General features: G+C 42.1%; 1 protein-coding gene across 1 annotated transcript in view; it reads right to left on the minus strand.

The window, feature by feature from the left end:
- The window catches only part of PTH2R (parathyroid hormone 2 receptor), a 721,892-nt gene that overhangs the window by 661,297 nt on the left and 35,843 nt on the right, over positions 1–24,752 (minus strand). The window lies entirely within an intron of this gene.

The raw sequence follows: 24,752 nt of genomic DNA on the forward strand, positions 1-24,752 counted from the left end.
CACCCCATTAGTTTTCCCTCTGTGCCTCCTGCTGAGCGTGCACCCCGACACGCTGCAGGGGTTTGGCTTCCCACCGTTTCTTTTGTTGTGCATGCATCGCTTTCTCTAGTAGTTTGCTTTTGTCTTTAATGCCGGATTTCTTGAACTGGTTGATGGATTATGGTTAATTGAGTCCATGATAGGTGCCATCTCAATGTTGAAAATAGCCGCCGCCTGTTCCCTCTCTCTTAGCACGTCGGCTGCCATTATCGGTTTAGGAGTAAAATGTGAACTGTACAATTTAGTCGGCTGGGGAGTTCTAGTTGCAAGCAAATGCCCACTTGTTCCTCGTTGTCGACTTTTTTAACTGTGATCCCAACTTGGAGTAATTCTATGGGGCCTGCCCATCCCTCACTACTAGTTCAGCGTTCAATTCGTCCTCCAACCCGCACTCACCTACCTGGACACTGTTGGTGTAGTGGGTTTCTGCTCCGTTGGGGTGGCTGGTAGGCTGATAATCCTTCCGGATTCACTGTGAAGCTTGTTACCGAGCCGCTGCTCCTTTGTGGCAGGTAAGCCCAATTTTCAGAGGGGTCCGTGTTTAAAACTGGAAACGAAACCAGCTTCCAAATATCACACCTTAATCCTCCTCGATTTGCATGTTTCCTGGGCGCAAAGAATGAGCGCGCACCAACAAAGTTTGTCCAAGTGCTATATTTATTGGAACTCCCAAAAGGATGCAGCACACATTAAGCGTTTCGTCCCTGAACGGGAACTTGATCACATGTCGCGCTGTTAGCTCTGACAGTTTTTGATATACATTTAACTTTTTACATTTTTGTACCACGTGACATGTACTTAAAGTGACGAGTGCATTCAAACAAGCAGGAGAATATATGGAAATAGAAGAGGTGTTGCCAATCTCCAATGACACACCCTGGCTAGCTGTTGCCAACTTTTGTCAGTCATTTGCTGATACACCTATTTTGATGTTGTACATACAATCCAACCAGTGCATAATGTTCATGAGTACATGCATAAATGCATTTTTAAACAGCAAGTCATGTAAATTATATAAATATTAATAAAAATATATATATTGTTTTTACACAATCATATTTATTATCTTTTGCTTGGACATCTAAACATTTAGAGAAACAGCACATGGCATAATCCAGCAAAAGAGCATTGCATTTAAATTGAGCTAACCTTCTCTGAGCTTTAGGCATACACTTGCTGTATAAACTTGTGGTTCAGAAAAGGGGGTGGTGATGAACAGAGTGTCTGAATTAAGCAGACCACTCTTACCCAGTCCAAAGATCAGGGCTTGATCCATCACCGGTATTTCTCTCACTGCACCATCCCAGCTCAGAACCTGGCTATATGCAAATCAGTCTGTCCTTGGCCCAGTGCATCATGGGAACAGGGCAGACTAAACTACCAAGCCAATTCTTCACCAGAAAGGAGACAAGCTACCGGGGACCGGTTTCTGACATTTCAGCCGTCTTCGGCCCGTTTCCTTGAATCCTGATGGTGCAGTGAGAAAGGGACTCATGTCTGAGTATACCCTGCCACACCTATAGTGGCCAAAAACGATTCAGAAAAGGGGGTGCACTGGGACAGGAACAGACTAATTTGCATATAGCCAAGTTCTGAGCTGGGATGGTGCAGTGAGCTAAAAAACGGTGTTGGATCTAGCCCTGATCTCTTGACTGGGTGAGAGTATTCTGCTTAATTCAGAAACTCTGTCTATCACCACCCCTTGTTGTTAAATATTTTGTCCACCCTAAGCGTGGAAGGGTATACTCAGATGTGAGTCCCTTGCTCATTGCACCATCAGGATTCAAGCAAGCTGGGCCGACGACGGCTGAAATGCCAGAAACCGGTCCCCGGAAGCTTGTTCCCTTCCCAGTGTAAGAATTGGCTTGGTAGTTTGGTTTGCCCTGTTCCCATCATGCACTGGGATAGGAACAGACTAATTTGCATATAGCCAAGTTCTGAGCTGGGATGGTGCAGTGAGCTAAAAAACGGTGTTGGATCTAGCCCTGATCTCTTGACTGGGTGAGAGTATTCTGCTTAATTCAGAAACTCTGTCCATCACTACCCCTTGTTGTTAAGTATAAACTTGTGGTAGCAAAATACAGCTCAGCTGTACAGATGAATTTATGCCGTGTTTAAAAGAAAAGATTGTTTAATTTGATTACTCCATGCAGGGAAGATTCTCCGAATACCTCTTTCCCTTTATAACAGCCTGTGCATGCTAATCAAAAATATATATTTTATTTTGTTATAAAATCCGAAATACATGTTTAATTGGGTTTCTCACAAGATCTTTTCATAGTTTAAAAAAAAAGAGCTGGTTTCACCTTGTACGTCTCTGTTCGCACATGTCTATTATTCTTTCAGTAAAATACAATTTCAAATCTTATTTGGAATGTTTTGACATGAAAAATGAAAGCGACATCACTGAAACACATTATTATGTGTCTCAATAACTTGACATTGCGTACTGTGGAGTCACAGTAACCAACAGTTCTTCATGAATTGTGTTAAGGACACTTGCTGCTCTTACATCCAATTCGCTGTAATGTCATAACATTCCGGCTGTTTGAAGTGTTTATGGCGCTTACCTTTTTCTGAAGGAAAATTCCAGACATCTTGTTTGTGTGTTTCGGTATAAGGTTTTAATGTGAGGTATCCAGAAATAAAGCAGGTTGAGAAGACGGTTTTGTTAATCAGTAGAGTTAAGTGCCAGGGTATCACAATGGATAGCAGGAGCAGACTATCAACAAAAACATTTTGGAACTACCCATCAGACCAATGTCTCTGCTAAGACTATGGCAACCACGCAATAATATGCTCAAACACTTGGCTATGAAAGCTTTCTAAGCAGCAGGTCACAAAAGGGAAAATGCGTGTGTCTGTCTGCTGTTTATTTTTGTGCAGTGCCCTAGGTCTTCACTTCAGCTCAATAGTCAACCACTGCAAAGTATCTGGACACAATATTCCCTTCATAGAATCTTCACTGTTGAACACGCAACCATGCAGGAATTATTTGGCTGGATTTAACTTAGTTGATTATACTTTTGTATACTCTAGGTACTTCACTAGAAAGTCTCAAGCCATATAATTTTACATTCTGTGAGTAAGAAGAATGCTCAATTCAGGCACCTTGTTTGTACAACAGATTGGGCACCTTTCTTCAACTTTTTCACCTAAATTATGGTAGAACACTTGACAAAATAAAAATGTCCGTTAGAAAGTTGGGCATTATTGCCCTTGTCAATAATAGGTCAAGTCTCCTTGATAAAAATGTCGATTCTTCCTTTGTTGTTATTTTTATTTTTAAACCTTCCTTTAAAGATTCCAGTCTCGTATTTTAATGACATCGATAAGGTGTTTCGGGAGTTTATTTGGGCTAAAAAATAATCTCGAATTAATCTATCTATTTTACAATAGGATGTAGATCAGGGAGGTCTTGCAGACCTCATTTAGCTACTTCTTATAAAGCTGCATTAATTAGCTTAACAACTCAGCTTCTGTCCCCTTTTTCGAAGTTTGATAATTTTTTAATAAATCATATGCTAAGGGAGAGTGCTGGAAAATTACCAGCATTCTTGCACACTGCCAAGTTGCCAAAAAAACAAGATATATGGTGGGGAATATAATATTAAGCCGCATTCAGCGATTCAACAAAAATTATAATATTCCATCATTCCATGCATATTCCTCTCTATACGACTGTGAGAAGGGTGTGAGCACTGTAAACAGAGTGGTCCAGAACCAGTTGGAACTTGATCCCCCAAACCATGTGCTTTACAGCCAAAAGGAAATGTGATATAAATATAAGGGCTGTGACTCCAGGTTTGGAGCTGTTCCTGTGACTTGGAACAGCTCCTGCTGGGCTCCAGGAGGAACCGCCATGAGGGACTGCCTCCCTGCTGGAGGGCCCTGTATGCTGGCTTTGCCCCCCCCCCCTAGAACTTTGAGGATTTTCTGAGACTATGGGTTTAGCGCCTCATGAGCGCTACAGCTTGATGTCCTGGTGCCAGCTGATGAGGAGCGCCAGTACCTTGCAGCGCTGTGCTGACTTATGCATATTGTTTTTTTTATGCCTAATGTCATGCTATGAAGTTTTAGGATGAGGCCTATGGCATAATGTGTTTATGCTATTGAAGTTTGGGTCTAATGTGTTTTATGCCTACTGTGATGCAGACATAATGTGTTTATGTTGCTAGATATAATGCTGAGGTCCTTATTGTGCCAGTAGCAACTGGTTGTGTTTTACATTTGCTACTTGTGCTTTGTGATGATTCTGACAGTGGTCCGATTGGCCTGTCCTGTATATATTCCCCTGTGAATATTGCCTTGTGCCTGTGGGCACAGTGTTGATTGTATGATGATGATTCTAGTGTGTTTATGATAATACAAAGGCTATTTTTGATATAAGCTTGCATGGACTTTCTTTTGTGGTGTACCTAGTGTGTTGCTGCTGTGTGTGTGTGTTGGGCAAACGCTTTACACATTGCCTCTGGGATAAGCCTGACTGCTCGTGCCAAGCTACCAAGGGGGTGAGCAGGGGTTATCTTCAGCGTGTGAATTGCAAAGGTCCTGGGTGGGTGTCACAGGTTGGGAGGTTCTATCACTGCCACTAAGGCTCTCCACAATGTTGAACAATTCTTTTGATTTATTGCAGGAGTTAAGGATTTTTTCCGAAAAATAATCAGTTTTATGTTTTTGGATAAGTTTTTGATAATCCTTTCTGGCCCTGCAATAGTTGGCTTTATCTAGTTCTAAGTACGCAGTTCGCCACTTCCGCTCCTTTTGACGAACTTCAAGTTTTAATGCTTTCAGATGCGGTGTAAACCACCTGTGAGCGTCGTTGGGGCGGGAGCGGGGAAAATTAGAGCAAGGGGCTGCCTGAAGTAGCCAGTTGGAGAAGGCTGCTTCAGTCTCGTCAATATCCTGATCTAAAGGGGGGAGAGATGAAGTTAACGTATCGATAAAGGCAGAAATGTCAACGTTCTTCCATATTCTGACTTTCCCTCCTTTCTCCTCCATGTATGTGGCTGGAGAATGACACAGTTTCTCCGGAATGGAAGGCATGTCGACGTTTCGGTCTTGTGGCTTCAGTCATTCAGACCATCTTCAGGACAATAATATTTGCTAGAACAAGACTCTTGTGTAAAAGATGGAATACAACCAAAGACCATGAGACAAATTGGTTGTCCCAACCATCAATGAAAGCACTGACATCTATGATGCGTACATTTGTTTAAAGTCAGCGGGACCATTCGTATTGACCCATTACCTAATATTATATTGCCCAAGCCTCCAAGGGTTTATTGGGTTTCCCAATTTATACACTTTAAAGCAATTACAGCAAGAAGGCAGCCCTCCTTGCCACCACAGACTATGTCCGTACCCTCCACGACCGAGGCAAAACTCCAGTGCTCATCCTCCTGGATCTCTTGGCCACATTTGATACCGTCTTTCACCGCACCCAATAAGCACAACTCCATGACACTGGCATCCAAAACAAAGCCCTGGAATGGATCTGCCCCTTCCTCACTAGCTGAAAACAGAGTCAGACTACCACTGTTCCACTCAACCCTGAGCCACACTCTTTTCAACATCTACATGACCCTGCTCACAGCTATCGTCAGGAACCATGGATTCCACAATGCCAATGACTCCCAGCTGATTCTCTCCCTCACCAAAGAACCTACAGTCACCAAGAACAACTTCCACAATGGGATGAAGGCTGTTGCCACCTGGATGAAGAACAGCTACGTCAAGCTCAACTCAGAGAAGACCCAATTACTCCTTATGGGCTCCACCTGTGACAACTCCTGGTGGTTAGCAGCACTTGGAACCCCTCTACAGCCACAAACCATGTATGAAACCCCTGCATCACCCTAGACTCCTCACTCACCATGAGCCATCAAACAAACACTGTCATCATCCTGTTTACACACGCTATACCTGCTCTGATAGATCGTCAAGTGGATCTCCACTGATTCCAGAAAGACTGTTGCCTACATCAGCAGCCATCAGCAGCTGAATCGACTACAGCACAACACTCTACACCGGCATGACCCAGAAACTGCTCAAGAAACAGCAGAACATTCAGAACACCTCCGCCAGATTTCTCCTCAACAACCCCCAACCACAGTGAAATCATTGGGTACCCGAGAGACCTCCACTGGCTCCCAGTCAGCAAATGAATCAATTTCAAGCCCCTTACACACCAACAAAGCACTACATGACACGGGACCTGCATACCTTTACCAACCCCTCGCATTTCACGCTCCCACCAGAGACCTTTGCTCTGGCCCTGGCTACCATCCCACCTAGCCAGTAGACCACGGCTGGAAAAAAGATCTTTCTGCTACCTCGCAGGAAAGACCTGGAACACCCTCCATCTCCACCTCAGCCAATCACCTTCTCTGCCTCAAATCAGGAAGGACCTCAAGACCTGGCTCTTTGGCTGAACCACAGCGCTGTCGACAGAGCAGCAATTTCCACCCTCCCCATAGCCTGGAGACCCTTATGGATAAGTAGTTGAGCTCTACAAGCTACCGGGTTGATTTACATTTGGACACGTGGCACATTTTCTTTCATCCATTCGAATTTGTAAACAGAGGACACAATAAAACATTAATAGATATATTAGAGATGAAATATTTCCATTATGAATAGTTTTAGGGTTGCATTGTGTTGCCTTTTGCTTTCAATGGTAGTTGAGCTTTTAAATCAAAGATGATGATTGTTCAAAGCTAGAAATAAAAACATGATATTTCAAAGCAGTACATTTATAAATTATAAATGCATAAGCTACATTTGCTGCCGTTAATGCTGTCAAATCTGCTAATAGACAAAGCCATGTTGTGCATAAACCCCCTTTCACACTTCAAATTACTAAGAAAAAACCATTAGGTTTCTTGGCCTATGCTAAATTTTAAACCACATAAACATAAATTTGCTAAAGGTAAACAAAGCTAATTCAGTTGACTCTAGATTGTACTTGAATCACAATACATTTATTGAATGCTCGTCATAGTGAGTACTCCTAATAGCAAATATACATTTTTTTAGTCTGACTATCCCAAATATGTTCCCACAATCTGCAGTAAATGCATATTTTGTTAGTATTCATTTTCAAATCATCTGCTAAAGATGACTCCTAGTCTCTCAAAATTCCAGGATTTGCAGTTTACTTTCTTTTTTAAGGTCAAACCTAGGCAGCGAGCCTTTCAAATTTCTTTTGGATTCTATGGTAAATGCTTTACATTTATCGTGACTTTTAGCTGTTTTATTAGCACCCTCGAGAATGACCCTGTTACATAGATCAATTCACCGGCTGTTCAGTTAGTTTTGATGCACTACTTTGTCTCTTAACTTAACTCACCTCCCACCTGTTACTGTGTTTCCTGTTTGTCGGTGCCTGTCACACTTTAGTTAATCTCCCTATGTGGCACTGTCCCCCACCATCTCCCACCCGTCGTTCTATTTGGTGTGTTTTTAGTCTATACTAAAGAAAATTGCCCATGTTTCATCTTTACCCTGCCACATACCACTCAAGTCAGATACTTTATAGAGTCAAAGGCAAGAAACACCTGCTTGCGCCACGTTTGCAGCTTTACTCATGAGAAGAGTCTCAATCACTGCCTTGTCCCTGTGTGTGGTCTGAGTAATTCACTACTGCAAACCAAGCTCCTGCCTCCAAGTGAATGGTAATAATATACCAATTATACATTGAAGAACATGTGCTTCTAGTCAAAGGGAAACAGCATTTTTAGCAAAACGTTGGAACCCAAGGCCCGTCCTCTTCTTCCACTCCTTCAGTGCCCCACCTCCTGCACCACCTTGATTTACTTGTCCAAGGGGCCAAGCAGGAATGTTTCTGCCGTCACCTGCCCTGTGTGCTCGGAGTGCACAAGATAACATGCCTCAGCTGCAACATGAATTTAGTAAGAGTGTTTTTATTTTGTACATAACACATGAAGCTAAAGTAATGCACTCTGGGTTATTTGACACCCACTAAAATAAGTGAGCGTATCAAGCTGTACTATTAAGAGTCAGTGTGTCTCGTATGCACTTTGCAGGCTGTTGTGACAGTTGGAGATCCTTTGAAAATGTACTTAGTAAAGCAGACTTTTTATTTACATGTTGTCTTCTTTCACCCACTCCTGCACTCGATTCAAACTGGTAAAATTACACACAAGAAAAATCATAATTATGTTTGATGGACGTAGTTAGCAGCAATTTGCCTACAGAAGCGAACTCATGTTTGTCTAACTAGGCTGAACCTCCTCTGGTTGTCAGATCTTTGTTAGATCTCTTTCATTGATGAGGGGCTTCTTGCAGGGTAGATGCTCTTGCCATGCTTCATCAAGGGTATTCTCCCAGTTCGTCACTTTGGTGCGTAGCGTTTACCCTCTTGATTAAGCTGTATTACGACCATCGTGGAACTAGTACATCGTCTTTCCTAAGACAAGGAGTGGGCAGCTCCAGTGCTGTGGGGCATATTTACAAGACCCTTCCGCTGCATCACTTTTTTTGACACACCGGCGGCGCAATGTGGTCCTCCATACTTACAAGGCAGCGTAATATCACAGTGGGTAGCTTTTTATGGCCTTGTACATATGGCCCATTTTCACTCAGCACTTTGCATGAAAGGGGCAAACCAAGAGTGTTGTTGTGGGCGTTTCTAAACAACACCCATTGATTCTATCACATTCCCAAATTTACAAAATTTTGTAAACCTGGAAATGCGTCACAATCCTACCTCTCCCCAGGGGAGGTGTAAGAAGGCACAGCAAGGAGAAATACTTAAATATCTACCCTTTTTTTACTCTTTCTATATATGCTGTCTTTTGCAGCACACATATGAAAAGGTAAACACCTCACATGACTGTTTCAGTGCAGGAAGAATCACCTTCCTGCACAAAAATAATCTCCCCTAAAAAACAGACACCCTTGCACCAAGGCGCAAGAATGCCTGTGTTGGTGATTGGCAGCCAATTTTGCGCCTGCTCAGGGGAAAGCACAGGGATGCGACATATTGGAAGTATGGCGCATCCCTGTGCTTTAAAAGCAGCGCAGTGTGGTGTAGCAAATGGCTTGCAGTCCTGTGCTACATCAATTTCTTGTAAATGTGCCCCTGTGTATGTTAAGATCATGCAATGTATACATTCCTCTAGCGCTGCTGTGCCTCTTTATGAATTCTTGCATTTTGCCCAATGCTTTCAGTCTATTACCATACCTATTTTATTCTTTAACCATCTCGGTCTACTTTCCCCCTCCCTTGAACTCTTACTACTTCCTGATTGCTATCTGCTGCTCCCACATCCTTGCGGTATATCTTGTCTGCATCCTTACATGCTTTCTTCTTTCCCTCGCCATTGCACTATTTCTTCTTTCCCACACCCTTGCACCCTTCCTTCTCTTGCCGGCCCTTGCACTCTCCCTTTTCTCACCAGCCCTTGCACTCTTCCTTCTCTTGCACACGCTTGCTCTCATACTCTTCTTGTCCGCCCTTGTACTCTTCTGTCTCTCCCTCGCCCTTCACCTCTTTCTACTTTCCCCCAATCATTGCTCTTTTACCCCATTTTACCGTTGTGTTTTTCTCACTTCTCTTTTCCCTTCCATCCCTGTTCTCCCCCATTTTCCTCTGACCACCTGCTCTTTCCCCTTTTCTCTTCTACCACCCAAGCCTGCTCTCTTCTCCCCTTCTGTTTTCTCACCTAAACAACTTCTGTTCTTGCAACAGTAGGGAGAGTGTTGGAAAGCGTAGGGGTAAAAATTACTATTCCCACTCCAGTGAGTGCAACAGTAGGGAAAGAGTTGAACAGCGTAAGGATAAAAATGACTATTCCAACTCCAGAAGGTGCAACAGTAGCAAAAGCGTTTGATAGCGTAAGGGTAATAATTACTATTCCAACTCCAAAGGGTGCAACAGTAGGGAAAGCGTTGGATAGCATAGGGATACAAATTACTACTCCAAGTCCAGAGGGTGTAACAGTACAGAAAACGTTGGATAGCGTAGGGGTAAAAATTACTATTCCAACTCCAGAGGGTGCAACAGTAGGGAAAGCGTTGGGTAGCGTAGGGGAAAAAATTACTATTCCAACTCCAAAGGGTGCAACAGTAGGAAAAGCGTTTGATAGAGTAGAATTTAAATTTAAAATACTTATAAATAATTTTTATATTTAAAATAATGTATAATTACATTTTTAAATAAATCTACATAATTTACAAACAATTAATAATTATTAAAAGCAATTACATTTGAATAATTAATTAACAATAAATTATCAACAAATACCAATTAATATTAATTATTAAATATTACTCACCAAATATTAATTATTAAATAATTAAATACATTTCATTACATAAAAATATGATTTAAAATTAATGCACAATTAATAATTATTAAACAATGTACCAAATAATACTTTTTTAATATAATATTGATTACCAATTATTTACAAATATTTTCCAATTAATAAGAAATAATTACCAATTAAAAATATTAATTCCAATTAACACAATCATTTAACTATTAAAAAATGAATTACCAATGTAAAAGATTATTTCCCAATTACAAATATGAATTACCAATTTAAAAAATGTGTCAACAATTTAAAACATTAATTACCAATTACAAAAATAAAGTATCAATATAATTCATTGTCAATTAATAAATAATTTAAAATAAATTATCCATAACAAAAAAATTATAAATCAATAATTAATTACAATTAAATTACTTACCGCCCAATTCCCCTATAAACCCACAACCCACTATAGAAATAGAAACAACATTAATAAAAATAATTTATAATTCCTATAAATTAATATTTCATTTAGTATATTTAAATTACTTCCCACCCTATTCCCCTATAAACACACAACCCGCTCCGGTACTAAAACATAAAATTTACTTTAAAAAAACATTAAATACCAATTAAAAAATTCATTTATCAAGTAAAAAAATGAATTGCCATTTAATAATTAATTTATCAATTAATATAATTAATTGCAACTTAATAATTTTTAATCATTTAAAATAATTAATTGGCAATTAATAATTAATAAAAAAAATACTTATCCATAAAAATAAAAAAATCATTAATTAATTACAATTAAATTACTTCCCACCAAATTCCGCTATAAACCTGCAACCCGCTACAGAAATAAAAACATGCATTAATTCAAATGAATTTATAATTCCTAAAAATTAATCATTAATTCTGTATATTTAAATGACTTGCCACCCTATTCCCCTATAAACCCACAACCCGCTACGGTACTAAAACATGAAATTTACTTAAAAATAACATTATTAATATATACAAATAATACACATATAATTTAAAAAACTTAAAATACTCAACAAAAACATCTTACACATACATAATTAAAAACATAAAATTAATACAAATATCGATATTAGTAACATCGAAATTAGTTACATCGATATATATGCTATCGATAATACTAACTTCGATATTACTTACATCAATATAAATAAATTCGATATTACTTAACTTAGGGTCGATATTCTGTCCAACAATATTCTTGACATCGAAATTCTGTACCTTCGATATTTGCAACACGATATTGGTGTAGGTCGACAATTAGGACTCGATATTTTGACTGTGTACCGTTGCTTCTGGCCCTCTGTGTTGCTTTTTCCCACTTGTTTACTCTAAAGATTTAACAACCTTCCTTCCTATTTGTCACCTTATCCGCCCGGCTCCATAAGGTCTCCCTTTTAAAAATGATGGACGCACCGATATGTGATATCAAAATCCAAGTTAGTTTCCAAACACTGGAGATATTCAAACAAATATGTTGTTGTTGCTCATAAAACATCCCATACATTGCAAAGAGACCACGATTTGTACAACCAAAATCTAATACATTTTAGTTTATTAGAGATCGTTGAAAAGCACTGCATATCGCTATAAATCTGCCGTAGTGCATTTGTGATGCAAATATGTGGTTCTTCAAGTTACACTATAATTTTAGAAGTCCAATTAAGGATTTATTGGGTACACACTCACAACTCATACAGGTAGAAAAGTGTCCAGGAGCAGACAGGTAGCTTTCTGGAAACATTTTAACCTACATTGTTACCCCTTTGGTTTACATATCAAACCCTATCAACAGTAATTCAAGAAACCCTTTGGCTCACCAACGAATAACATTCATCTGGCCACCCTCCTTTTGTTTCATATGAAAAAACCTTATTTCACATTGTTCTTTCAAAGTGTCAAAATACACTTTTGCTCCCTATATGCTCCAATCCGCCCCACTCCAACCTGCCCCACTCCAACCCGCCCTGCCCTACTCCAACATGCCCCCTCTAACCCACCCCACTCTAACCCACCCCACACCATTCCGCCCCACACCAATCTGCCCCACACCAATCGCCCCACACCAATTCACCCACTCCAACCCGCCCCACTGCAACGTGCCCTGCCCCAATCCAAAACAATGTGCCCCACTCAAATCTGCCGCACTCCAATCCAAAACATTCTGCCCCACTCTACACCACCCCACTCAAATACAAAACATTCTATCCCACTCCAATCTGTCCCACAGCAATCCAATCAACTACACTCAACCCCAATCAAATTCCCCCCACTCCAGTCCTCCCCAGCCCACCCAAGTCTATCCCACCCCACCCCACCCCACCCCAATTCACTCCAATCTAATGTAATCCACCGCACAGTCCAACCACTCAATCCACCCCAATCACCCCACTACTCTAATTCACCCTACTCTATCCAAACACAATCCACCCAAACTTAGTTCAGTCCATCCCACTAGCTCTAATCCATCCAGCCCACCACATTCCAATCTACCCCACTCCACTCCACTCCAATACCATCCAATCCACCCAACTCCAGTTCAGTCCAACTCTCTCAAATACAGCCAGTTCAGTTCATCCCCCTCCACTCTAATTCACCCAACTCCCCACCACCCTTCTGTCATCCAATATACCCCATTACGGTCCAGCCCAACACACTCCAAGCCTATCCAATCCACCCAACTCTAAACATATCCAATCCACTTTACCCCACAACAATCCACCCCCCTCCAATCTAATCCACCCCATGCAGTTTACCCACTTCAATCCACCGCACTCTACTGCAGTCCAAACACCCATCTCTAATCCAATCTACATCACTCTACCAGAATCAACTCCACCCCACCCCAGTCAGTTCAGTCCTCCACACTCAATCTAATCTATCCAGCCTACCACACTCCAATCCACCCAACACCAAATCACCCCATCTCCCTATAATCCAGTCCAATCCATCCCTTCACTCTTAGTAACCCCACTCCAAACCACAGTACTCTCATATAATCCTTTTCACCCACCCCACCCCAATCCAATCCACCTCATCCCAATCCATTCCAAAATAATCTAATCAAACCAAATTCAATACACCTCACCCCATCTCAATCCACCCTACTCCAATCCAATTCACTCCATTCAGTCCACCCACTTTAATCCAACCCACTCTACCACAATCCAATACACCCCACTACCTCAATTCACTCTACTCCACTCCACTCTACAATACTGCACTCTTGGACACTGCACTCTAGGACCCTGCACTCTAGGACACTCTCTGCCACTGAAATCTGCTCCCTTCTACTCAACCCTATGGTACTCTACACTTTCCACTCCTATCTATGACACTCCCAACTGCCAAATAGCACAAATCCACGTAAATACACTCCACATCACACAATTCCAGTCAGCATTATTTCAGTCAACGCCACACAGTTCCATGCAACACAATTCCACTCCTTACATATCGATTCCATAGCACAAAATTCAGCATCAAACCACATAATCCACCTCAACAGCAAATTTACACACCACAGCACATACATTCAATCCTAACCATAGAATATTACATCATGCCAGAAAATTCAATAACATACCACATAAATAAACTCTATAAATTACAAAACGCAAAATACTATTCCCCATAATTAAACTCCAGAAAAAAAATCCCACTCCACATCACTCCAGTACACTCAGGACCACATGATTACTATCCACATAATTTCACTCCACACATCCGGTCCACACCACATAATTCCACAACTAACAATTCCAATCCGACCCACATAATTCCATACCATTCCACATACATCCTTTCCACTCCTTAACTCATGGGTAAAAGACACTGTCCTTTACAATGCCAATAGCTCCAACTCTCACAAATGCAAGACATATTAGTGTAGTGAAATCAGGGCCCTGATGGTGCTCATTGCTATGTTAGCATAGGCTTATTAGAAGTTTAAACGCCATTTTACCTTTTTGCTGCTTTTGCATACAACACTTCATGTAACTGTTGTTGTAAGTTAGGCTGCGTGAAATTCTTCACATTAGAGTGGCTTGTTTTCAAATATCCCTAGACTTACATAGCGACCTTAGTCTGCACAGTGAGTTCTGAATCCTCCAAGGTCATCATAGCAATGTTAGGTGTTGTTCGACCTGATAGTCTCATGCTCTAGACATAACATGCACGCAGCTGCAGCTAGCTGAGTTTCTGGCGCCTTTCATATTACACTGCATGTATGATTTGAACACTTGGAGAAGATCCGTTTCCAGAGAGATAGAGAGCTTTTGCAGATCCTGATGTGATTCATCTCTACTGATCTTTGATGTATGGGATTCCTCATTCAAGCCTAAGAGACCTTCTAATATTATATAAAACATAGCTCCTAGCTAGGGAGGGTGGTATACAAGGCACTATAGGACCGGTTTCCACTATCATTAAAATATGATTTCTCCCTTTGTGTTTTATGGAATTCTAACAATGCTGATCGTATTATATTTAATCATATGCCTGCTTATGTTAGCAAAAATACTGTATCTTAGAGCACATCGTTAAAATAAACATTTTAAACTTTATTGTGTCTCTTTTTACCCATGTTGTGGACTGGTATGAGAATAAAACGAAAGAGTGTTCTTGATTCCCACCATTCCTGAGTGTTACCTAAGTCACATGTTCTGGGTTGTCTAATCATTGGTACCTTTGCTATAGAACGAAGAGCTAATGAGACACGGATGCTAGTCGTTTAGGGTGTTCTAGGTACTGAGGTGAGTTTTTTGACCCACCCCAATTCACTGAGGTCCTGGGTCTCTGTGCACAGTTCTGTGTATGAGCAGAATCCATGCAACATGGTGCACATAATGATGTGGTCCTATATTTGAGACTCTTGAGTACTGCTTACAACAGTCCACAACACCCTCACTATTGTTTCCGATTGACAGTGCTGACGGATTAACCTACCTATATTTACATAGGTTTTTTCAAGCTTGATAATTTAAAAAGGTCCTTACATTGAATTACCACCCATTACTGCTACATTTCATTGTTGTTGTGCCTTTTTTCTCTACTGTGTCCTTATGGCTGACGTTGAAATACCCCAGCATAGTCGGATGGGGGTCCGCAATCATTTGCAGGCGTATGCCTTCCTCTTATAGGGAATGGCAGTACTTTTTGTGGTGAGTGCTGTTTGAGATTTTCTACTCATGGGTTATATTCCCTGTGGTGAATGCAGATAGCAATACCTTTCATGTCTACACTCCCACTCTCGTGCCTTTGGAGTATACTCTGTATAGGACACAAGAAATTCCGATTTCTGCTTGGCAGCAGTGAGTTTGGTTTAATGGTGCCCATCGCCACTCCGTAACAGCGGTTCGGTCCTTTGTCCATCCCTGGGGCCACTTTGCCAGTTTTGGCTGGGTTTACTCTGCACCCGTGTTACTTGACACTTCCCTTTGGGGAGTTGAGAGTCCTTTATACCTCTGCTGTAGGGGTTAATAGGGCTTTAGTGCAATACGTATCCCGCAATGTCCAGGTGGGGCACCTGGTGCTGCGGCTCATCCAGTTGGACCGGGCGGGATGAGACTTGGTCCCGTCATGATTAATGCGGTTATGGGCAAGCACCCCCAATTTGAGGATGACATGCCTTTTTGGCTTACCAACTGGAAGCAGTATTTCCTAATACAACTCCTGTTGAGAAACACAGGATTCTGACTATTAGTTTGCAGAAAGACTTAGTGCCAGAAGTGACTGATTGTGATACCTGGGGTAAGAAATTTGGGGCAGGCTATGCCAAGTGCTTCGGCACACCGTACATGGCTGTCCTATCCTCCGTGATTAAGCCTGTCCAGGATAACCATGGTCCGGAAGCGGCTGTTCAATTGGGAATGATTCTACTCGGAGTGTTTGACTTAGTTTCCGTTCTGGACCTGGCTAATATCAAGGATAATGCGGTTAACTTTCAAGTGTCTAATGCTTTGAGCGAAGTCCCCGATGCCGATAAGCCCCAGCAGTTACCGAAGATTATTGCGGAGGCTTATAAGACCATTGGCCACAATAGTTTGGGTGTTAAACCTTTTGCTGAAGTAACAGCTCAGTCGCAAACTCAGATAGCTAAGTCTGATAAAGACGACCGTCCCAATTTTCCTTAAAAATACCTGAAAATCTAAGAAACTGGGGAAAAAACAAGAAAAGCAGGGGTCACGTCCTGCATCGCTGATACCGGCGTCTACTGAGCGCACGTATGACTAGCGCTACCACGCTAATATTAAGTCACCTGATCGTTTTCAGGTTCCTGATCAACATTTTCCTCGCTCTTAGCCGGACACATCGGTCTCACCAACCTGTGGAGGAGACAGCGGCAGAGGTCGGGTGCCCAACAAAGCTGTGAGTAGCCCCGCAAGACCGAAGGTAAAGGCAAGCAAGACTACTCTTCACGTCAAAGACCCCAGTTTCAGAAGGAGAAAGTTGCCGCTTTAACAGGGAGGTATGTGACGGATAGTGAGAACACAGCTTCGGAAACTAACATGGGCACTGCCGCTGTTAGCATGGCGGAAATTACAGTAGTGCGGGAAGCGTTGCTTCCATTTCTGAAGGTGACAGCACCTGACACTTTCATTGTTGTTGAGACAGCTGATACTAGAGTAGCTCCCCCTGAAAGACTTTATGAGATAGTCCTTTTAATTGAAGGTGACATACAACTTACTATTAAAGGGGTATTTTGGGAAAACCTGACTTCTACCTATGACATTTTGTTAGCGGAGGCTGATTGGCCCCCATCCTTTGATCTGGCGGCTCTGAGAGGGGAGGAGGTAATCCTCCCTAGTTTCACACACACTGTGCTGAAAGAGCAGGCCTTGAATTATGCAGAGGAGTGGGCTAAGGTACTTGAACCCGGGTTGTACCATACTCAGTGTGGATGGGACAAATTTTCCCCCAGACATGAAATCCCATTGCAGTCTCAACCCCAATATCCCATGCGACGTGAAGCGAAAGCTCCCGTGGTGGAAATCATTGATCAATTGTAATATCAAGGTGTGATTGAAACATGCGTGTCTCTGATGAATAATCCTGTTTTTACTGTGACCAAGCTTGATAGCTCATACCGTTTGGTATTGGATTACCGGCATTTGAACTCTCATTGTCGGACCTGTGCGGTACAGAATATTCACAGTTCAGCCCTTGTGGATAGTCTTGTGCATAAACGGTTTAAGACGACACTTGACATATCCAATGGCTTTTTTAGCCATGGTCTGTCTCCTAGTCAATGGATAGCTTTCACCTGTGGTAGTAAACAAAAACAGTTCCGAAGATTGGCTACACGCTATAAGCACAGTACAGGCGTCTTTGCCGCCCGCGTAGTCTCTCTTTTAGAGAGACTCGACCCTGATGCATGCTCGTATGTTGATGACATTTATCTCACTGGCGACAAATTATGGCCGCATCTGTGTTGCGTTGACCGCATCATTTGTATGTTTGCGGACTTCGGTTACAAATTTAACTTTGTAAAGTCACACATTGCAGAGAACATAGTGTTGTTCCTGGGCTATGAGCTCAACAATGAGGTTCGAGGTTTAGCACCTCACTTCCTGGAGAAATGCGCACAGCTGCGCGGTCTGACAACTCTGAAAAAACTACAATCATTACTGGGTTTTTTATATTTCGGATGTGCTTACATTCCAGATTATACCCAGCGTATCAAGCCTCTTTACGCCTTGATGAAACCTACTTTCACCAAATCTTGCTGGCTGCCTGAACATTCTGCAATATGGCATTCTTTGTAGTCTGATCTTCTTAAATCTAAATACTTACTGACTCGTGACAACCACACCAACCTGGTGATAAGAATTGTGCCTGGGGTGGTTAGTTTCACGTACCTGACTTTTAATGAGGGTGACACAGTCCCCATAGCTTACAAGTCACACTTGTACACTTTGGCTGAAATGCGATTTTCCACTGTTGAGAAAGTCTTAACTGCAGTGCAGATGGCAATTCGGAAATAGAGAGCGCTGTTGCAGGGGAAACGCATGATGATAGTTACACCGTATTCTGCCCTGAAGGCAGTGATGAAAGCCAGTGTAACAAATGCAAAAGCTTTGCATCCACGTTGGATACAATGGGCCACATCCTTGACGTTTCCGGATGTCATGTTTGTCTTTGATTCCTCTTTGCAGACTCAGGAGTACTTGCAGTATGAATTTGTTCATCCCGCTCCTCGGACCATGCGCCCGCTTGAGGATTTCCATTGTATCATCTAAACTGCCGGATCGGCACAACCGGCGATAGAGTCAAAGCATGCATATTCAGTGTACTGCGCAATAGTGGTTGGTACTATGGTGAATGTAGAGTACAAATCCGATGTTGTGCACACACAGACATTAGGGGACTGTACCGCCCAATTGGCAGAGTTACGTGCTCTGGTGCTTGAACTGGAGTACGCTGACCCTTGTGTGACTACTCTTATTGTGAGGGATTCTTACTACTGTATTCAGTCTTACAATGGCAATGTATTTTTTGGAACTCAGAATGACTATCGTGATTCCAAAGGTAGCACGATTAAACACAAAATGCTATGGGTTTGAGTAGCCAAGCTTAAACAACAAAAGGGGGTGTCGATGGACGGAGCATCTGAACCAATCAGACACTCACACCCAGTCAACAGATCTGGGTTTAATCCATCATCGTTCTTTAGCCCACTCTGCCACCTCAGTTCAGACATGGCCATATGCAAATCAGTCTGACCCTGTGCCTCATGGGAACAGTCCAGCCCGAACTGCCAAGCCTTGCCTTCCCTGGAACGGAAACAAGCTTCCTAGGACCGGTTTCTGGCATTACAGCCGTCTCCAGCCAGGCTTCAGGCCTTATTTGCATATGGCCATGTCTGAACTGGGGTGGCAGAGTGGGCTAAAGAACGGTGATGGATTAAACCCAGATCTGTTGACTGGGTGTGAGTGTTTGATTGGTTCAGATGCTTCGCCCATCACCACCCCCCTTTGTACCGCTTTGTTCGCCATAAGTTGGCAAGGTTTGCTCAGACGTGAGTCCCTTGCTCACTTTGTCACTGGATTCAAGCAAGCCAGGCTGAAGACAGCTGAAATGCCAGAAACCGGTCCTCGGAAGCTTGTTTTCCTGAGGAATGTCAACGGGCTCCGATGTTCACGCAGGCAAAGGCTAGTTATGAAATTCCTAGAGCAATCCTCGGCCCAGGTCTGTCTCTTACAAGAGACTCACCTGAGTTGCCTGGAGTGTAAGACTGTCTTTGGAAAATATCGATGGGTTGAGTATTTCTGCTCCTCTGAGCAGACAGTACATAGTAAGGGTGTAGCGGTTTTAATTAGAACTGGCATTGGTGGTACTATCAATCAACTTCAACTGATCAATCTGGAAGATGGTTAATAGCGCAGGTGGCCGATTTTACTATTGTGTTCTTTTATGGCGCCAACGTCGATGACCCAGCCTTCCTGCACAGAGTACAGACCACATTAATAGATGTCACCACCCCGGTAATAATCTGTGGAAATGTTAATGTTCTCCTTAATCCTCTCCAGTATAGATCAAATTATAGTCAGTATGCTGCTGCCCCTCGTACTCGCCAGGCTATGATCAATATGATCTATGAGCTCGGGTTAGTTGATGTTTGGAAGGTTAAGAAGGGCACCGAACAAGGTTATACATTTTTTAGCAAAAAACATGGTCACTCTTCTAGAATTGACGACATCCTCATGGACAGATTGGGCCTGGAGAATTTAGCAGATATTTCTATTCTCCCAAGTATTTTATCAGACCATGGGCCAATATCCTTTTCATATATAGCTAAAAAGTAAAGTCCCATTTCCAGGTGGACACTGAAAAGGGCAATGCTGTCTAACCCTGCAATAATCAGTGCCATTAAAATCTCAACAGCAGAGTACTTTTCTGATAACATCGGTTCAACATCTTTAGACTATGTCTGGAATGCATTTAAGGCCCATATTCGTGGACAGCTACATTGTTTGATATGTTATAGGAATAGGGAAGAGGCTTTAGAATTTCGGACACTGGAAAGAGAGATATCGAGGCTGGAAGGAGTTAGGTTGAATTGTCATCCAGAGAATTTGAGTCCTTAGTGACCTAGAGGATTTGTGACTAGATTATAGGGAGAAGTTACACCACAAAGTTAGAGCACAGTGGTTAGCCCATAATATGGAAAACTACAAGTACGGTGAAAAAGCGGGAGCTCTACTAGCATGGAAAGCAAGGACTGATCAAGTTAAAAATAATATTAACAAACTGATCATGGATGAGACTGGAGTGAACTCCTGTAACCAAGAGGACATGCAAAGGTGTCTCTTTTCTATGTTTTCTGAGCTGTATAAAGAGGAGACAATTTCGAGCCCTGAGAGTATCCGAGAGTGGTTGCGAAATAGGGCACTGCCCATATAAATGGAGGGTTGTCGAGATATTTTGGATGGCCCAATCTCGGAAGACGAAGTTAAGCTCCATATAAAAAAGATCAAGAACAATAAGGCTGCAGGGATGGACGCTCTCCCAGGCAAAGTTTATAAGGTCCTCCAGGATGTAATAGTTCCTAGATTGTGTGAACTATTTAACTATATTTATAGTTCTGATGGTAGGGCACCCCCATCATGGAAGGAGGCCAGGATTGTTCTTATTTTGAAGCTGGGGAAGGACACCATTAAAGCGGATTCCTATAGACAAACAGGTCATACATTGCTTGCTTGCCAGTACTGTCGAAACCAACTGGGGGAGGATTATGAGTGTTATGGCCAGTTTTGAGGGGGGGCGGGTTTTTGGATTCCTCTATAAGTTTGGGGCACCCAGGTTTTTCAAGAACGTTTCTCTAAAAGTCTTTAGATCAGCACTTAATGTGTGGTATAGAGTAAGAGTATAGAGTAAGAGTTAGATGGGGATGGGTTATTATTCTGACTTTGCTCCCATTTGGGATTCTCCCGGCCTGCGATTATGTTTGAAAGACAGTTTCTCTTCTCCTATTAATAAGGCAAGGATCAAGATCAGGTCTGACCTCATATCATCTGATGGAGTTCTTCCTTGGGAGGATTTAAGATCAAAAATAGGCGGGTCCTTCTCTAGATTTAAATATTTGCAACTGTGTTCTTGGTTCTCAGCTGAGAAGGAGCATAAAGGCAGTAACTGGGAAATTCAGCATCGATTTCAGAATACAAAGTCTATAAAAAAGGAGGTTGGAGTCTGGTATAGGAGTTTGCTGGACGCTGATGATGTAGATCTTCCCCCTTCTAACGATATGGCTGTTAACAAATAACTCCAAACTCTATATAACTACGTCAAGCCAGCCTCCCTTAAAAAATCACTTTTATGTTATTAATAGACTGTATTATACTCCCAAGAAAATCGCAAGATTCGCCCCCTGCTCCTCCCCCAATTGTCCTAGATGGAAACTTGCTGAGGCGGACGACATACACATATTTCTTGAATGTGTTTCCCTAAGAGAATTCTGGAAAAATGTGGAGTGTGCCCTTGAAGGCCTTTTTAAAGTCAAGTCAAAGATAAACCTAGCCCTAGTTATTTTTGGTCTGGACAACGATCTCACAAGTAGGCTCTCTGGTGTGCAAGTGAGTTTATTTCTTGGTTTGATTTTAACTGCCCGTAGGGAGAACTGTAAACTGTGGAAAGACTCTAGGCCCCCGTGATATGAGAGCTGGCTGGGTGCTGCATTAGGTATGGCTCGTTTGGACCAGGGACATGAAAATAGTAACAAAAACACCTGGTTACCACTACTATCTTGGGGTACAGAAATTAGGCTGGTCTAAGGTCTCTATGGTCCAATAATTACACAAAACCTCGTACAAAGAAGCTGGCCTGGTGGGCCTAAAGCCAATGAAGTAACAGGAGCCTGGGGTGCCTAGGTCGGAATGGACTTCTTTGTTAGTTTGCAGACGCTAATGGTGAGATGAGGACTAAAAAATAATAATAACCGATCTCCATAGGAAAAAGCAGAAACCCATGGAAATCATTACATGGTAAGCTACAAGGTCGATCTTATCCATTAATTAATGTATTGATACAATCAAATGTCCTATATATTCATATATACTTCAACTAATGTTAGTTGACAGTTAAAGATGATATATTGTTAAAAAATGAAACATGAGAGACACCAAATATAATAGGTCTCAATAGCATTGAATAACATAATAACATTATATATAAGTCCCATATTGCTGTACAGTACAAGAATCAGTGTCCATTAACCGTAATGTATGGCCATTATGTATTACAGCATTAAAATAGCAGACATCCTAAGACGTCTCACATCATTAATTTGTGCCGCAAGCCTATAGTTTCAAAAATGACAATTTGTATATTGACAACACAACAGACCAGTTTTTGAACATGGCGGCCATCCTGGATATCCTACAGCATGTTATGTTGAGTTAAGAGCATTACCTACAGATATATTTTTTACCTACTTTATCCCTGTAATGCATCATTTATGTTCTATTTGATGGACGGAATGTTGTACAGTGGCAAAACATTCACCCCCATTCACAGATCTGGGTATAATCAAGACTGATTTGCATATGGCCATGTCTGAACTGGGGTGCCTTGGTGAGCAAAATAACAATGGATTAAACCCAGATCTTTTGCCATTGTGCAACATTCCGTTCATCATCTTGTGTGTTTTGCTGTTCAACCTATGTGGGAAGGGTATGCCCAGACGTGGGTCCCTTGCTCTCTAAGCCACTGGAGTCAAGCTATCCTGGCTGAAGACGGCTGATAGCCAGAAAATGGTCCTAGGATGCTTGATTCCGGTCCAGGGAAGACATGACTTGGCAGTTCGGGCTGGGCTGTTCCCATGAGGCACAGGGTCAAGACTGATTTGCATATGGTCACGTCTGAACTGGGGTGGCTTTGAGAGCAAAATAACGATGGATTAAACCCAGATATGTGACTGGGGGTGTATGTTTTGCCATTGTGCAAAATTCCGTCCATCATCTTGTGTGTTTTTCTCTTCAACCTATGTGGGAAGGGTATGCCCAGACGTTGGTCCCTTGCTCACTAAGCCACTGGATTCAAGCTATCCTGGCTGAAGACAGCTGATAGCCAGATACCGGTCCTGGGATGCTTGATTCCGGTCTAGGGAAGACATGACTTGGCAGTTCGGGCTGGACTCTTCCCATGAGGCACAGGGCCAAGACTGATTTGCATATGGCGCACCCCAAATACTCTAACTTAACTAGTCATTTTGAAAAGATGCGTCTTACTGGGTTATCCCTATGGTGCCCTTGTGTGGACCCCAGTGAAATCCAACTTATCAGGTGGTCCGGAGCATATCCAGCAGATTTGTTAAACCAGGTGGTTCAGGAAAGGTGTGGCTTTCACTGGTTTACACCTGTTTGGCTCCAGGGTGGACCCATTAGATTCTTAATTATCTGTTGTATATGAAAACCTTTGCTTCCTTAGGCTTCACAAGTATCCACATAACCATTGATCACTCTGACTTGTTAAAGATCTACACTGATCCATCTGGATACAGCACAATTATGTCTAGCTCCCGATTAAAGATCTCCCTATTGTCCCTAATTCCCCACCTTCATGATGACATCCCAGAACTATATTTCTCTTCTGGCTACTCACCCCTCTTCCTGTCAGCTCTTTGCCTCTTGCTTCCTCAGCTCTCTCCACTACTCACAACTTTGCTCATTGTGCCAGTACAATGTATTCTTTCTAGCCCCACCTACCTCCCCTCTGCCTCATAACTTCTCTTACATTTCTGCCTCTACTTATCCTCTTTGTTTTCTCTAGCAATGCTTCCTACAGGCCTCCTCCTCATATCCCTACCCACCTACAATATTCCCCTTCACCTCATCTCTCTCCACAAACCATGCTTCTTGCTACTCCCCTCTTATGCAATCTTTCTGTTGCCCACTTACCAACTCCATGTTCTCTATGTTTTCTCCCAAGTCCCCATCAGCTGTAAGTCCTCTTAGTGCCTAATATCCACTGCGACATGCTCTCACTCACAGTGTGGAGTAAGAAGATTCATCTCAGTATCCACGATTATTCATACAAGGCTAAATCATGTGGATCACCTTGTGGCCAATGGTGTCTAATCAAGCAAAAAGTCCAATAAATGTAAGACACATGGATTGTCTGGGTGCCAAGGAGTTGTTCCCTCATTGTTTATCTTGTTGATTGGCATTTCCGTATCATATAGACTGACCTATTAGTATGTCTATGGACCCCGATATAGAAGTGAGTTATGAAGGAAAATTCTTTAATTTGAGTAGCAAATGCTAAAAAAAAAAAAAAAGGAAGAGTCTACATATGGAAATGTAATCTGCATAGTCGTTGAATTGGTAATCTGCCGCAAGGTTCATGTAGCATCTCCTGAAAAGCAATTTACTCCGCTATATTATGCAT

The sequence above is a fragment of the Lissotriton vulgaris genome, chromosome 2_1 (assembly GCF_964263255.1).
Source record: "Lissotriton vulgaris chromosome 2_1, aLisVul1.2, whole genome shotgun sequence".
Classification (NCBI taxonomy): domain Eukaryota; kingdom Metazoa; phylum Chordata; class Amphibia; order Caudata; family Salamandridae; genus Lissotriton; species Lissotriton vulgaris.